The sequence below is a fragment of the Canis lupus genome, chromosome 4 (assembly GCF_003254725.2).
Source record: "Canis lupus dingo isolate Sandy chromosome 4, ASM325472v2, whole genome shotgun sequence".
In the NCBI taxonomy this organism is placed as follows: Eukaryota; Metazoa; Chordata; class Mammalia; order Carnivora; family Canidae; genus Canis; species Canis lupus.
This window is the reverse complement of record NC_064246.1, coordinates 11,534,693-11,547,448: the sequence shown is the minus strand read 5'-3', so window position 1 is coordinate 11,547,448 and position 12,756 is coordinate 11,534,693. Positions and strand designations below refer to the sequence as shown.

At 39.4% G+C, this 12,756-nt stretch overlaps 1 long non-coding RNA gene across 1 annotated transcript in view; it reads right to left on the bottom strand.

Annotated features, from left to right (window-relative positions):
- Positions 1–8,316: 8,316 nt before the first annotated feature.
- LOC112651712 (uncharacterized) overlaps positions 8,317–12,756 on the bottom strand; it is a 30,117-nt gene continuing 25,677 nt past the window's right edge. The window contains exon 6 of the long non-coding RNA XR_003130970.3: positions 8,317–11,168. This is a non-coding gene — a long non-coding RNA (uncharacterized LOC112651712). The remainder of the gene's footprint in view (positions 11,169–12,756) is intronic.

The following is a 12,756-nucleotide window of genomic DNA, read 5'->3' as shown; positions in this document are numbered from 1 at the left end:
TTTTTATTGGGATCCCTGGGTAGCTCAGCAGTTTAGCACCTGCCTTCGGCCCAGGGCATGATGGAGTCCTGGGATCGAGTCCCACGTCAGGCTCCCTGCATGTAGCCTGCTTCTCCCTCTGCCTGTGTCTCTGCCTCTCTGTGTGTGTGTGTCTCTCATGAATAAATAAATAAAATCTTTTTTAAAAAGTTTCTATTAATGATAGGAGACATTAAAGCATGCTTGCTGTTAGAAGTCAATTTTTCATGTGTCTCTTCCATTTATGCATGTCTTGTGAGCAGAGACAATGGTTGCTTCTATTCTAGATTACATTTTCAAGCATTTGAAGACAAAGAAAGTATCTTCCTTCAGAACAAAAGGCAGGCATATTTACTGCCCAGTATAATACGTAATTCAAGCTCAGAATTACTCTCCGGGAATGTAATTTACTGTGTATGCAGGTGTCACTTGGCTCTTTTGCATCACTACGTGCGTGTGAGGGCTCAGGGAATCAGCACAATAAAATGCTGAACCTCTGACTACTGCTGTTTCTGTCAATAATGAAGTCCTTTATTTCCGACCCAGGAGTCTCATAGCTTCTCCCAGCGGCCAAAAAATTGTGGCAGGCTAACTTGTGGTTTGCAAGTACGGTAAAATTTCAGACCCCTCGCAGTTCTTGACCCTTGCATATTGACAACAACAATCCAGTAGGGAAGAAAAAGCATGCTGGAAGAGAGAGAGGGTAATATTTCTGTAGTAATGCCTTGAGTAGGTAAGAGGAGCTAGTATATAGTGCATAAGCACAGGGTCTCAGACTTTTCCTCCATAGCAATAGAAGACAAAGGAGAATGCATGGGACAGATGTAGGGAGGTAAATTAGTGTGGTTATGGGACTGAGTGGACCTTTTCTTGACATTGCTTTTGTTTCCTCAGTGAAATAAGAAGCACTGCCATTAGCTGAGAATGAAGCTGGGGAAGAAGTGTTAGAGATTGAAAAAGAAAAGGTACAGAATAGTCATTTGTGTGTGGGAGGGAGAACAAACAAAAGAAAAACCAATTGGATTGATAAGCATCGCTACAGACTTTGTTCTAACTAAAAGTGAGAATTCAGCAGGATATACTCGTATGTGTCCTTCATGAGTCAATCATGATAAATGAATGCTGATGACTCTTCCCTTTTGGGCATTAAGGAACCACTGTGGCCAACGAAAGCCCTTTTTCATCCCAGGAACATTCAATGCATGGTCAAATATAGTGAATCCTAATTCACCAATTAAGCACTGGTCTTTTTGCCCAAATGTTCTGGGGCTTATGTGTCTGTGCAAATAAAGCTTTAGTTCACATTTTAGTAACAAGTGGCTATCTGGATTACATTGTTAAATTTTAATTGTATTACTAGAGAATGTCTGCTCAATTTGTGTCTTTTATTGGTGATGCTCTGTTTTCTGGCTTACTAGACATTTACTTTACTTCCAGATAATTACTGTGGCTTATATTTTAATGTCTTAATTAACTATCCTTATTAACTTTATGGCAAGAGCAGTAGCACAACATACCTTCTTATAAAAACATGCTTGATAATAAAAATATTATATCCCTTTCACCTGCAGAGAGAAGAAAATGGTAAAGCAGGCAACATTCAATTTAGTTGGTCCCACTAAATGAATTTCTTTTAAAGCTCAGGCACATGGACCAGTCCAGTGTCATGGTGAGACAGCCTCACTACAGCAGCTGTCTTGGCTGGGCAGCTTCTTCTCAGTCAAAACATTCAAGTCCCAGACACTTTTTTAAACTAGCAAAGCATGCCAAGAGAAAACATAAAGACGCCTGTATTTTTCAGTCTTTATTCAGTAAGATTCTCTGTTATCTTTATTTGTTGTGATGGTTTAATTAGCCAACCAACAGGCACTTCTCAGCACCTCCCCATGTGTCCACATTGCTTTGTATATTAGTTAAAATAGGCTTGGCTCTGCCGTGGTCATCAATAGTCCCTCAAATTTCAATGGCTCACACAGTAAAGTTTTATTTCCCATGCATACAAAACCCTATGCATACTGGATCACCCTCCTTCATCTTGTAGCTACTCAGTCACGCGCCCTCTACCTTGCCATGGGGCCCTCAAATTTGCCATTGCATGGGGGAAAGTCCCCTGGAGGATTAAGAGGATGGATTTGGCTAATACTACTTCTATCCATAGCACACTGATCAGAAGCCAGTACATGGCCCTAACCCTAAAGAGCAGGGAACTAGAGAAAGTAGGGAATCCCAGTGGAGTATATTAGTTTCCTAGGGCTGTTTTCACAAAGTGTCGCAAGCTGGAAAACTTTAAAAAACAGAAATTTATTTTCTCACAGTTCTAGAGGCTAGAAGTCTAAAGTTAGGTGTCATTAGGGCCATGCTCCCTCTGAGACTATAGGGAGAATTCCTCCTTGCCTTCCCCTAGCTTCTAATCATGACCATCAACCTATGGCCTTCCTTGGAATGCAGCTGCATCACTCACTCCACTCTCTGCTTCTGTTATCACATAATATTCACCCTGTGTGGCTCCATTTTTACATAGCTCTTTCCCAGTAACATGGGGGATTAAAGCCTACCCTAATGATGTCATCTTAACTTGATTGTATCCACCAAGGTCCTATTTCCAAATAAGTTCATATTCACAGGTACCTGGGTTAGGGCTTCAACATATCATTTGGAGGAACACAATTCACCAAAGCAAGGGGTAAGCCTAGAGTGTTAGGAAAATACATAGGAGTGACACCTGCATCACAGGAACTTCCTAACTTAGAAAGAGGTATTTCTAAGACCCTAAGATCATCAACAGACAGTCAAGCAAAAACATGAAAGAAAAGGGGTGGCTCAGTGATTGAGCATCCACCTTTGGCTCAGATTGTGATCCTGAGGTCCTGGGATGGAGTCCCACATCAGGTGCCCCACAGGAAACCTGCTTCCCCCTCTTCCTATGTCTCTGCCTCTCTAAATATCTCTCATGAATAAATAAATAAAATCTTAAAAAACAACAACAACAAAGCATTCCAGGCATAGGAACCATTGTGTGCAAAGATCCAGCAGCAAGAAAACCTGATGCACTAATGCAAACAGTTTGATCTTGCTGGAGATGAAGTTCAAGATGGGAAAGTAAAAAGAGATGGGGCTATAAGGCTTGGTTTTGAATGGTTGTGACTTTATCCTTAGAGCCAAAATTTTTAATCAGAGAAGCGACAGTATGAGGATTTATGAACAATCATCATGGCTGCAGAATAGACCAAACTTTGAGGAAAGCAGGATTGGAATTAGGAGTTATTATGATGACCCAGATAAGAAGGGGTGGCAGCCCTAAGAATAGTAACAGGAATGATGGTGAAAAGAAGTGAGTGGATTCTAGAGATATTGGTGGAGGGATTATGCTTTATGATTACTATGTGTGAGAGAGAAAATGGTAAAAGATGACCCCCTTTTTATGGCCAGATGTGGCATATAATTCAGTGAGACACAAAACAAAGGAAAGTTTTTCAGGGTGTGGACTGACAATGGAAAAGTTGCTGAGGTGGAGATACATGTTACTCAGATACCTGGCATGTCACAAGGAACCCAGGCAGTTAGGTAACAATGTTGGCTACAATCCATATGCTCTTTCAACCACATCCTGTTGCCTACAAAAGCCACACTGGCAAAATTCTAATTAATGGAAAACAAAAATACCAATATATTATTTAGAATGGCATAACAGGAGTGTAAAAGTTATAATAAGCATTCACTGAAGAGTAGGTCCTTGAGATCCAAGAAGAAAGAACAGTCTTGACAAAAGAGGTAAAGACTCTAAAGATTGATCTTTGAATTACAGAATTCAGAGAACCAACAAGAGGTTGGGAAAGCATACCATAATGGGGTGGAAAGGTGTAGAGACCTCCTGGGGTAGACAGTTCGATTTGAGCAACAGTGTAAGAGAGAAAATTAGATAGGACAGGTGAAGACAGATGAGGGAGGGTTTGGCAGCCAAACAGCAAGCTCTCCACAGTGTCATCTTACTGAAATGGCACTCTCTTTCTCTGGAGAGCGTTTCCTGCTTTCTTTAAGTATGAGGAGAACTGTCATCCTACAATACTTATTGAATGAATGACTAAATGATTGAATGACTATTTCAGGCCAGGATCATCAAATCTTTGAAGTTCCCTTTTGGTCCATGAGTCAGCATCTTTGTTTATACTTTTTATTTTAGTGACGTTTTTCTCTCAATGAGAGGATGAGGTTACTTTTTAAAGGGAAAAATATTATTTTACCTTTCTAGCAGTGGCAATTTATTCTAATCTCAGGGGAGGTACCATAGGCCAGAAGTTAGGATGTTTTTGTTCTTAGCCACTAATGAGCTCTATGACCTTGGTCACTTGGGCTCCCCAGGCTCTGGTTTCTTCATCTATAAAATAAAACACACACCAGGCCATCTTTAAGGTTTATTCCAGCTCTATTATTTTATGATTCCTTTTTAATCTTTATGAGCTATGTTTGATTTATTAGTCTCCTGAATACACCCAGTTCCAATGATGCAAGGGAAGTATAAAGAGCTGAAATTTTATTGTTTTTACAATATCAAAATAACTTGATTCTTTTAATTCAATTAACAAAATATTCAGATATTTTCACAGCTGGCCTGTTCTATTCATTGCTTGAATGGAACTGCACCTGTTAAGGGCCAATTCCTTTCAACTTCCATACCAATTCTACCTCACACTGGCCCCTGTGAGGGCTCCCAGTTCAGTTATCTTATTTCAACAGTAACTGAAAAGGGCAGTTTAAATCAGGGACTTCAGAGTAGAAGTTCTTCAACTTTCACATGCTTAAGTATCATCTGTGTGATGATTTGAAAATGCAGATAACTGGGCCCTGACTGCTGGGCCCTAACCTTAGAGAGTCTGATTCTGAAGACTGGGGGTAGAACCAAGTCTCTGCTTTCTCACAAGCCCAGTGAGGTCTGTTGATCATAATATGAGAAATACTATCTTAGGGAAATTTTGTTGAGAAATATTGAGTCAACACTGATTGAATTATGTATCAATTTTAAGCTAGTAATTTAATTGCGGGTATTTGTATGTGCAATTTTTTGCAATATAAGTACCTAGGTCTACTATTCGGCTCTGAAATCAGCAACAAATAGCTCTGAGGATAGGTTGGAAAAGTGCATGACTCTGAGTGGCTGCCAGTATTTTGCCTGTTTCTGGCATTATTGTTTGGCTTTGCCAAATTTATGTTGCTGCTCCTTGTATGGAATCATCAATTTGCACTGATGCTGATGTGCCTATTGAGAAGAGGTCCATCTCTCTCTGCAGCATCCAGTCTTTCTAGTCCAGGCTCCATGCCTCAGACCAGGAGTCCATCAACTCCCCAGCTTGTTCTCTGCCCTGTACTCCTCACAGTGGCTCTACTGTCACCCAATCCTGTACAACCAAACTGAAGGATGGAGAGACTAGTGTGAGCAACTCTGCAATGGCTCTCTTTTGAGAGTATCAGGGAGAGATTGTAATCAAGTTCCCAGTGTCATGTGAGAAGAAGATTCTCTTTGGAGCTCAAAACACTCTGGAAAATATTTTCTCATTTTGTTCCCATTTTTAAACAGGGTCAGTAAGATCTTTGCCTTTTGACTCTTTCAATTTACAAGTTGGCTTCTGCTTACCAAAGTTTTACAATTTGCAATAATATATTTACAAATGGTGAATCTGTGTATTTGACTGAATATACTTGGAACCAAACTGACCAGTCTTTCTGATAGTAGATAGGTATATAAGCACAGAAGGACCTGGAGTCATAGGTTAATGTGTCCCTCCATGTATTCCCCATCCTACCTAGAATAGCCTAACCCGGATGGTCCTTAACCTTTATTCATCACATGCACTTCTAAAATTCAGATTCCTAGTCCCTATTTTCAGATAATCCTGATTCAGTGGGCTTGGCCTGGGACTCAGGAAACTGAAGAATTAGATAAACACCCCAACAATGGTAATGCTGATGACCACACTTGGTGAAATATTACCTAGCATTCTAACCTTTCAAGTTTACACGTTCCTTAGATATGTCATGTCTCAAAGTCATTATTCAGTTTGTCTCTGCTGAAATGCCCTTTCATCCTTGTCCAACCAAGAAATTTCAATTCATCCTTTGAAGCCCAGCACAACTGTTCTCAAACTCTCTCTTCATCACCAAAATTCTTTGCTACCTTGTCTGTACTCCTATTACATTTTGAAACAACTTAGCAGAACATTCTACAGGTAGCTATTCAAATGCCTACCTTTCTAAGGTATAAGCTTCTGGAAGGTGGGAGCCCTGTCATCTTTGTTTGTTCAGAGCTCAGCATTGTATCTGACACGTGTCAGGTACTTTAAAGTGTCTTGATTCTAATAAACTGGTAGGGACACGGGTACAGATGTGTGACACACCTACACAAGCTGATACCTAGGTAATGGTGATTTCCTTCCAAACATTCTAAAATATATTTGACCTTTACAGTTCTCCCAACAATATAAAGGCACAATAGGAAATGAAATCTTAGTCTTAAAGTAATCAGGAGGCTTTATCATTGTGTAAATCATTCTCTCCACTTCAGTAGCACTTACCAAAATTGGGTTATAGAATCAATATTTTCTCTACTGTATGTATTGGCTTATGAGGGAGTAATTGCTTCTGGGGGTGTGCAATGAAGAAAACCAGAGGCAGAAGAAGGGAATTTCAGCGACAGGAGTTGGAAACAGATTTCCTCATCAGAGAAGCCTCCTTTTTATCTCCAGTGAGGAGGCCATTTTCCACCTTGTTTTTGTCTGTGGCAAGCCTTCTTGGAAGCAGCAGCTCCATGGAAACAGGAATTGCTGTTGTATGTCAGGCATTTAGGCTTCTATTAAGTGGAGATGAAAAGAATATAGACGTGGCAGGGCAAAGGAGAGGCAACAGAGAAGAGTGCAGGGGACAGCATTTTGATTGAGGATGGACCTCTTGCTAGTGAGATTAGTGTGGTTGGTGGGAGATGTAGTGGCATCTTTTGACAGTCTTCATAGGATTCAATTATCAAAGGACCTGCAGCTGCCCTCCTTTATTCCAATCAGTTGCAAAAATCCTAGCATGAGGCACACCAAATAAGGAGCTCTCAGAATTTAAAAGTGATGCAGCATGTGAAAAATTTCAGGTTAATTCTATAGTTGGCTTTCCTCCAATATGCCCCTCAAAGGTCTGAAATTCTGCTTGAATTCAGCCCAGAATCAAAAGTATCTAAATCTCTCTTCAGTAAATATTTTTAAAATGTTTACCTCTATCGCATTCCTCACCACATAATGCTATGAAGGTGATAGGCGCTGTAAGAAGTCTTTTATAGATGAAGAATCTAAGGTTCAGTACTTTTCCTGAGGTCCCTCAGTTAATGATGGCAGAGACATGGCTGAGTGAAATCTCCTCTCTTCTACCTAGGCTGAGGTACAGGTTTGGGTGAGGAGAGGTGAAGGCCTATTATTTTCCTTCCCAGAGAAAAGGCATGAAAAGCTAGGAAACTAAGTATCCAGCTCAGCCATTTCAAAGATCATGGTGTAATACTCACCGAGCTGGTGATGGCAGATCTGTGAAAACTAGAATCAGAAGAGGGGGCTTTAATCTGAAGGTAATGACAAACTCAGTATGGGAAGAATCAATAGATTATTATGTGAGTCATTGAGCTTTGTTATGAACAGCAGCCTTTCACAGTAAGCACCTTATTGCTACAGCATAGCAAGATAAACAGGACTTCTTATTCTTCAGATCATGGGAATTTAAGCTATTACCACGTTGGGCAGAAATTATTTTTAAAAGCATTTATTTATCACCTATCTTGCAGCTATTGGGTACAGAGAACAAAGGCAAGCATTCTCTTCCAAACCTTTAGTGCGTACCATCTGGCACCAGTTATTATCTCCCCAAACATCCTGTAGGAATTAATATTAGACTACCAGATTCTGGGCCATTTGGGAATTAGATGATGGTGGGAGTTTAAAGTTCTGAACCTCCAAGAAAATGATCCCCCTTTTTTATCAATACGAATTTATAAGAGCCTGAACCCATCTGACCATTTGTTTCTTTTGATGGAACTGAATGGATGCATGGGAGCACCAGACTAATGGTAAGCTATTTAGACTTCATCAAAGCTCTCAACACTGTTTTGGGATGAAAGTCCAAGAAAATGACATAGATAATGTAGACAATATAGCAGAAAGTAACATAGTAACTAATTGGTTTCTAAAAAGGCCTAGATTAATAACAGTGCTGCCACTTATTACCTTTCTCCTTTATAAAATGATTTTATTAGACATATTTTACGTATCATATAATTCATTCACATCAAGTGTATTTCTTGGTATATTTTCTAAGTTGGGCAACTATTACCATAAATCAATTTTAGAACATTTCCATCACCCCAATAAGATTGTTCATGCCATTTTGTAGGTTAATCCCCACTCCCATCCACATCCTGCCCAGGTAACCACTAATCTACTTTCTGTTTCTATGGATATTTGCCTTTTCTGGATATTTCATATATAAAATGGAACATATAATATGTGCCCTCTTATGCTTCACATAATGGTTTTGAAGTTTATCAATATTATATAATATACCAGTAATTCATTCTATATTTATTGCTCAATAGTACTCCACTGTATGAATATACACATTTTGTTCATCCAGTCACCAGATGATAGACCTGTAGACGGTTTTCAGTTTGAGCTATTATGAATAATGTTACTAAGAACATTAGTGTGCAAGTGTTTGTAAGGATGTAGGTTTTCATTTTTCTTAGGTAGATACTGAAGAGTGGGATTATTCTTGTTATCTTTACCTCCATTAGCATGAAATTCCTTTAACATGGTGACTCAGGTCACTATGTGCCATCTGTCTCCTTTTGAAAATCAAAGTGAGAAGGGAGTGTAGATCAGATAATCAAGAGATATTTGAGGATAGAATTCCTCTAGGTGCTAGAAAGAAAACAATTTCCATATGGAAAAACATAGCCACAAATGGGTAAAACATTTTATGATAACATTGAATAGTTCCACTGTAACATTTGTTGTCCCCTGTATCTTCTCATTGGTTTTTCTAGTCCAATATCCACACTGGGACCACTAATTTTAATTAAATACAAGGTTCCAAACATTAAGGCATGAAATGCAAACACTTAAGCATGCTTTTCAGGGTCTTCATAATGTAATCCCAACATATCACTGTCAGAACATCAAATCTTGTCAGAAAAACAGTCTTTCCAGGTAGTTCAAGAGAGGAAAATTAATACAGGAAATTTGATACACAGGTGTTGGAAGAGCTGAAGGACAAAAGGGATGGTAGTGAGGCTCCATAGATATTAGCACACAATTATAAATAGAAGCTCCCTCCTATCCTAGGGCTAGTGGGAGTGGGAGAGGGGTGTTATTAAAGTCAAGGGGTACTATTAAAGTCAAGGGGTACCTGACCCAGGGGTACTCTTGACCCAGGAGGATGACTCTGGAAGGAGGGAGGAGAACCTATCTGCCAGAGACATCACCTAACACAGAGAAATAAAGGTTGAAATATTCTGGTTTATATTTTCTCCTGTCTTCTAGTCTCCTGCCAGTGCAGCCTTTGGCTAACCTACCTGGCTGCCAGTTGGCAACTGCATATGAAAATCAGAGCAAGGCAGGAAAAAGATAAGAAAGCAAACAGATAAATGTCCAGCTCTGTCTAACCACTTATATTAATTCACAGTCCTCAGAATATAAATATCATTAAACGTCCAGCTTCCCAAATAGAGCCAGTACAAATTTATGAACATTTTCTGTGCGTTGAATAGAATTCTAGTGCTAGAAGGGGCATTATAGACCATCCAGACCAATGGTTTCTGAAATCCTCGATGAAGGAAGGGCTGCTAAGCAAAATCAAAGCAGGATCACTTCGTTTGTTTTGTTTTACATGCTCAAGCTTCCAAGTAAAATTCTCATTGAATAAAGCAGTCTGTGGCTTTAAAAAGGTAGATGTTTACTGGTTAGTACGGCTCTGCACTTTACAAATGGAGAAAATGAAGCATGGAGAGTTTAGTGACCTTTTCAGGATCCTGCCAAACTTCCTTCTACAGCAAAGAAATGTTTCTGGGGATAGAGCCAGAATTCAGGTTGCCAGCAGTCTGTCCCTTCACCAGCAGTGGCTCTCAGCCTATGGTGACCCTAAGATTCACCCAAAGAATTTTGTTTATTTATTAAAGAGTTTATTTATTTATTCATGAGAGATACAGAGAGAGAGTGAGGCAGAGACACAGGCAGAGGGAGAAGCGCTCCATGCAGGGAGCCTGATGTGGGACTCGATCCTGGTCTCCAGGATCAGGCCCTGGGCTGAAGGCAGCACTAAACTGCTGAGCCACCCAGGCTGCCTAAGAATTTTAAACCTATATGTAGATATCTTTTCTCCCCAACACTAGAATATCCAGGGTCAGGGCCAATGCATCCTTTATATTTTTTAAAGTCCCAAAGGCATTTCGGTACAACCCCTAGAACAACTGCTCTAGAGAACTATTCACTAATCATAGAGGTTCTTCAATCAAGAGCAAATTCAATTATAATCAGTCCACCTTCCATTTGGATAGCACTTTCCCATTTATTATTTAGTTTAATCATAGCTGAACCGTAGGTGGTAGATCACAAAGGAAACTAAAACTTGCTCAAAGTCACACAGCAGGGAATGAGTCCCAGCATTGGAATGCTGTTTCTGACATCCAGTCTAGTGCTCTTACTTAACATAGCAAGTTGACCCTGTCTATTCCAATTACTATGGCAGGTACACAGCAATTTAGAATGATTCCAACAAGGAAACCATATACAATTTCTGTTTCCTTAAGCATTATGAATCTCGGTTTTCATAATGGTAGCAGGTATGTTTCCCCACCACACACATTTACCAACTATAAGAAAACCACTCCCTCCAAAAACTCCCCCAATGATTCCAGGAAGTCCTCAGCACTTGTATCTCATATGTTCAGAAGAATGTTATCTTTTCAGCATCACACAGGGCTCACTATGCTCTTCCCCTCAAATCTAGCCACAGTGGACTCCCTTCTTTCTCAGTGCTCTTATGTGTGGGTCTTCTTCTTTTCTTCTCTCAGTGAAGACTGGACAAGCAGCACAGGCACATCTCAGAGATATTGCCAATTCGATTCCAGACTACTGCAATAAAGCAAATATCACAACAAAGTAAATTACATAAAGTTCGTGGTTTCCTAGTGCATAGAAGAGTTATGTTTACACCATACTGTAGTCTATGAAGCATGGAATAGCATTACATCTAAAAAAAATGTACACACCAAAATAATTGCAACAGTAGCATCAAAGATCACTGATTGCAGATCACCATAAAAAATATAACAATAACGAAAAAGTTTGAAATATTGCAAGAATTATCAAAATGTAACACAGAGACACGAAGTGAGTAAATGTTGAAAAAATGACACCAATAGACTTGCTAGGCAAGGTTGCCTCAAACCCTCAATTTGTAAGAAACACAGTATCTGTAGAATGCAACAAAGTGAAGCACAGTAAAGCAAGGTATGCTTGTAGGTTTAAAAAATCATGTACGATTAGGCACCACTGTTTTAAGTCATATTTTCCCTAAAATTAAAAATTATTATCAACATGTGGGAATTAATTATTTGATTTGGGGGGGCCAGGCTTCCCATAAGTCTGGCTGAAAGAGAGGAAAACCATAGGCTTTTCTTTGTGAAAAATATACATTCATTTACAATAACAAGTACCTCATTAAAATGTGATACTTTCATGCTTTATCCTTATATGATAACATTAGATGTGTAATTTAATAACTTTCATAGATTTGCTTTTTTCTGCCTTCTATCAACAGACTACAAGGCTGAAAGATTCAAATTAGGAGAAACTCCAATCATTCCCTTCGTCCCTTTGTGCCTTCACTTTCATGCCTCTCTTGTCTATCAGCAACTAGACAGATTAATTTTACATATTGCTAATGTATTTCCCCACCCAGATAGCAGAACAACCATCCAACAGGAACTAGTATGCTTAAGGAAACAATGGCACAGAATATTTAAAATCAGAACTGCCCTGGAAAATGCAAAACATATGCTTTCCTCTGTCTGAAATCCTTTCATTTTCTTATCCTCAATTATATCCCTCAGCTGTTCCAACTCCCTACCCTCTCCACTCCTACCCACCCCCCAGCATACCAGCTGCTAGGTGTAGCATAATTTAAATATAATGTTGGGGATTGCTCTGCTACTACAACCCTCCAATTTACAAACATGGTTCCAATACAAATTCTGTGATGATTCAGTCTTTGGAATTATAGAATCAACCCTCTGTAAATTCATTTCTAAAGTTCAGTATTCATAAACCTGGTCAGAATTACAGGGTTTTCAAAGATGAATGGAACCCTGTGTATCTAATGGTCTGGAGGACAGAGAATAAAACATGTAAGCAAACAATTATGAGTACCAACTACAGTAATGTGAACAAAAAGTTATGACATCCCATAGAAGGAAGAGATTGCCCTGGGAAGGATGATGATGCAGGAATTCCTTCCCAGTAAACAACATCAGAATGGAATCTTGAAAGCTATATAGTTGTCTGCTAAGTATCTAAGATGGCAAAATGCTGAGGGGAACAAAAAAGCTTAACTGAGAAATCAAAAGTTGTTCAGAACCACAGACCAAGGCATGAAACTACAAAAGGAGATTCAGCGGATGAGTGTGCTTGTGAGGAATATTCTGTAGAGTGAGGAGCCATT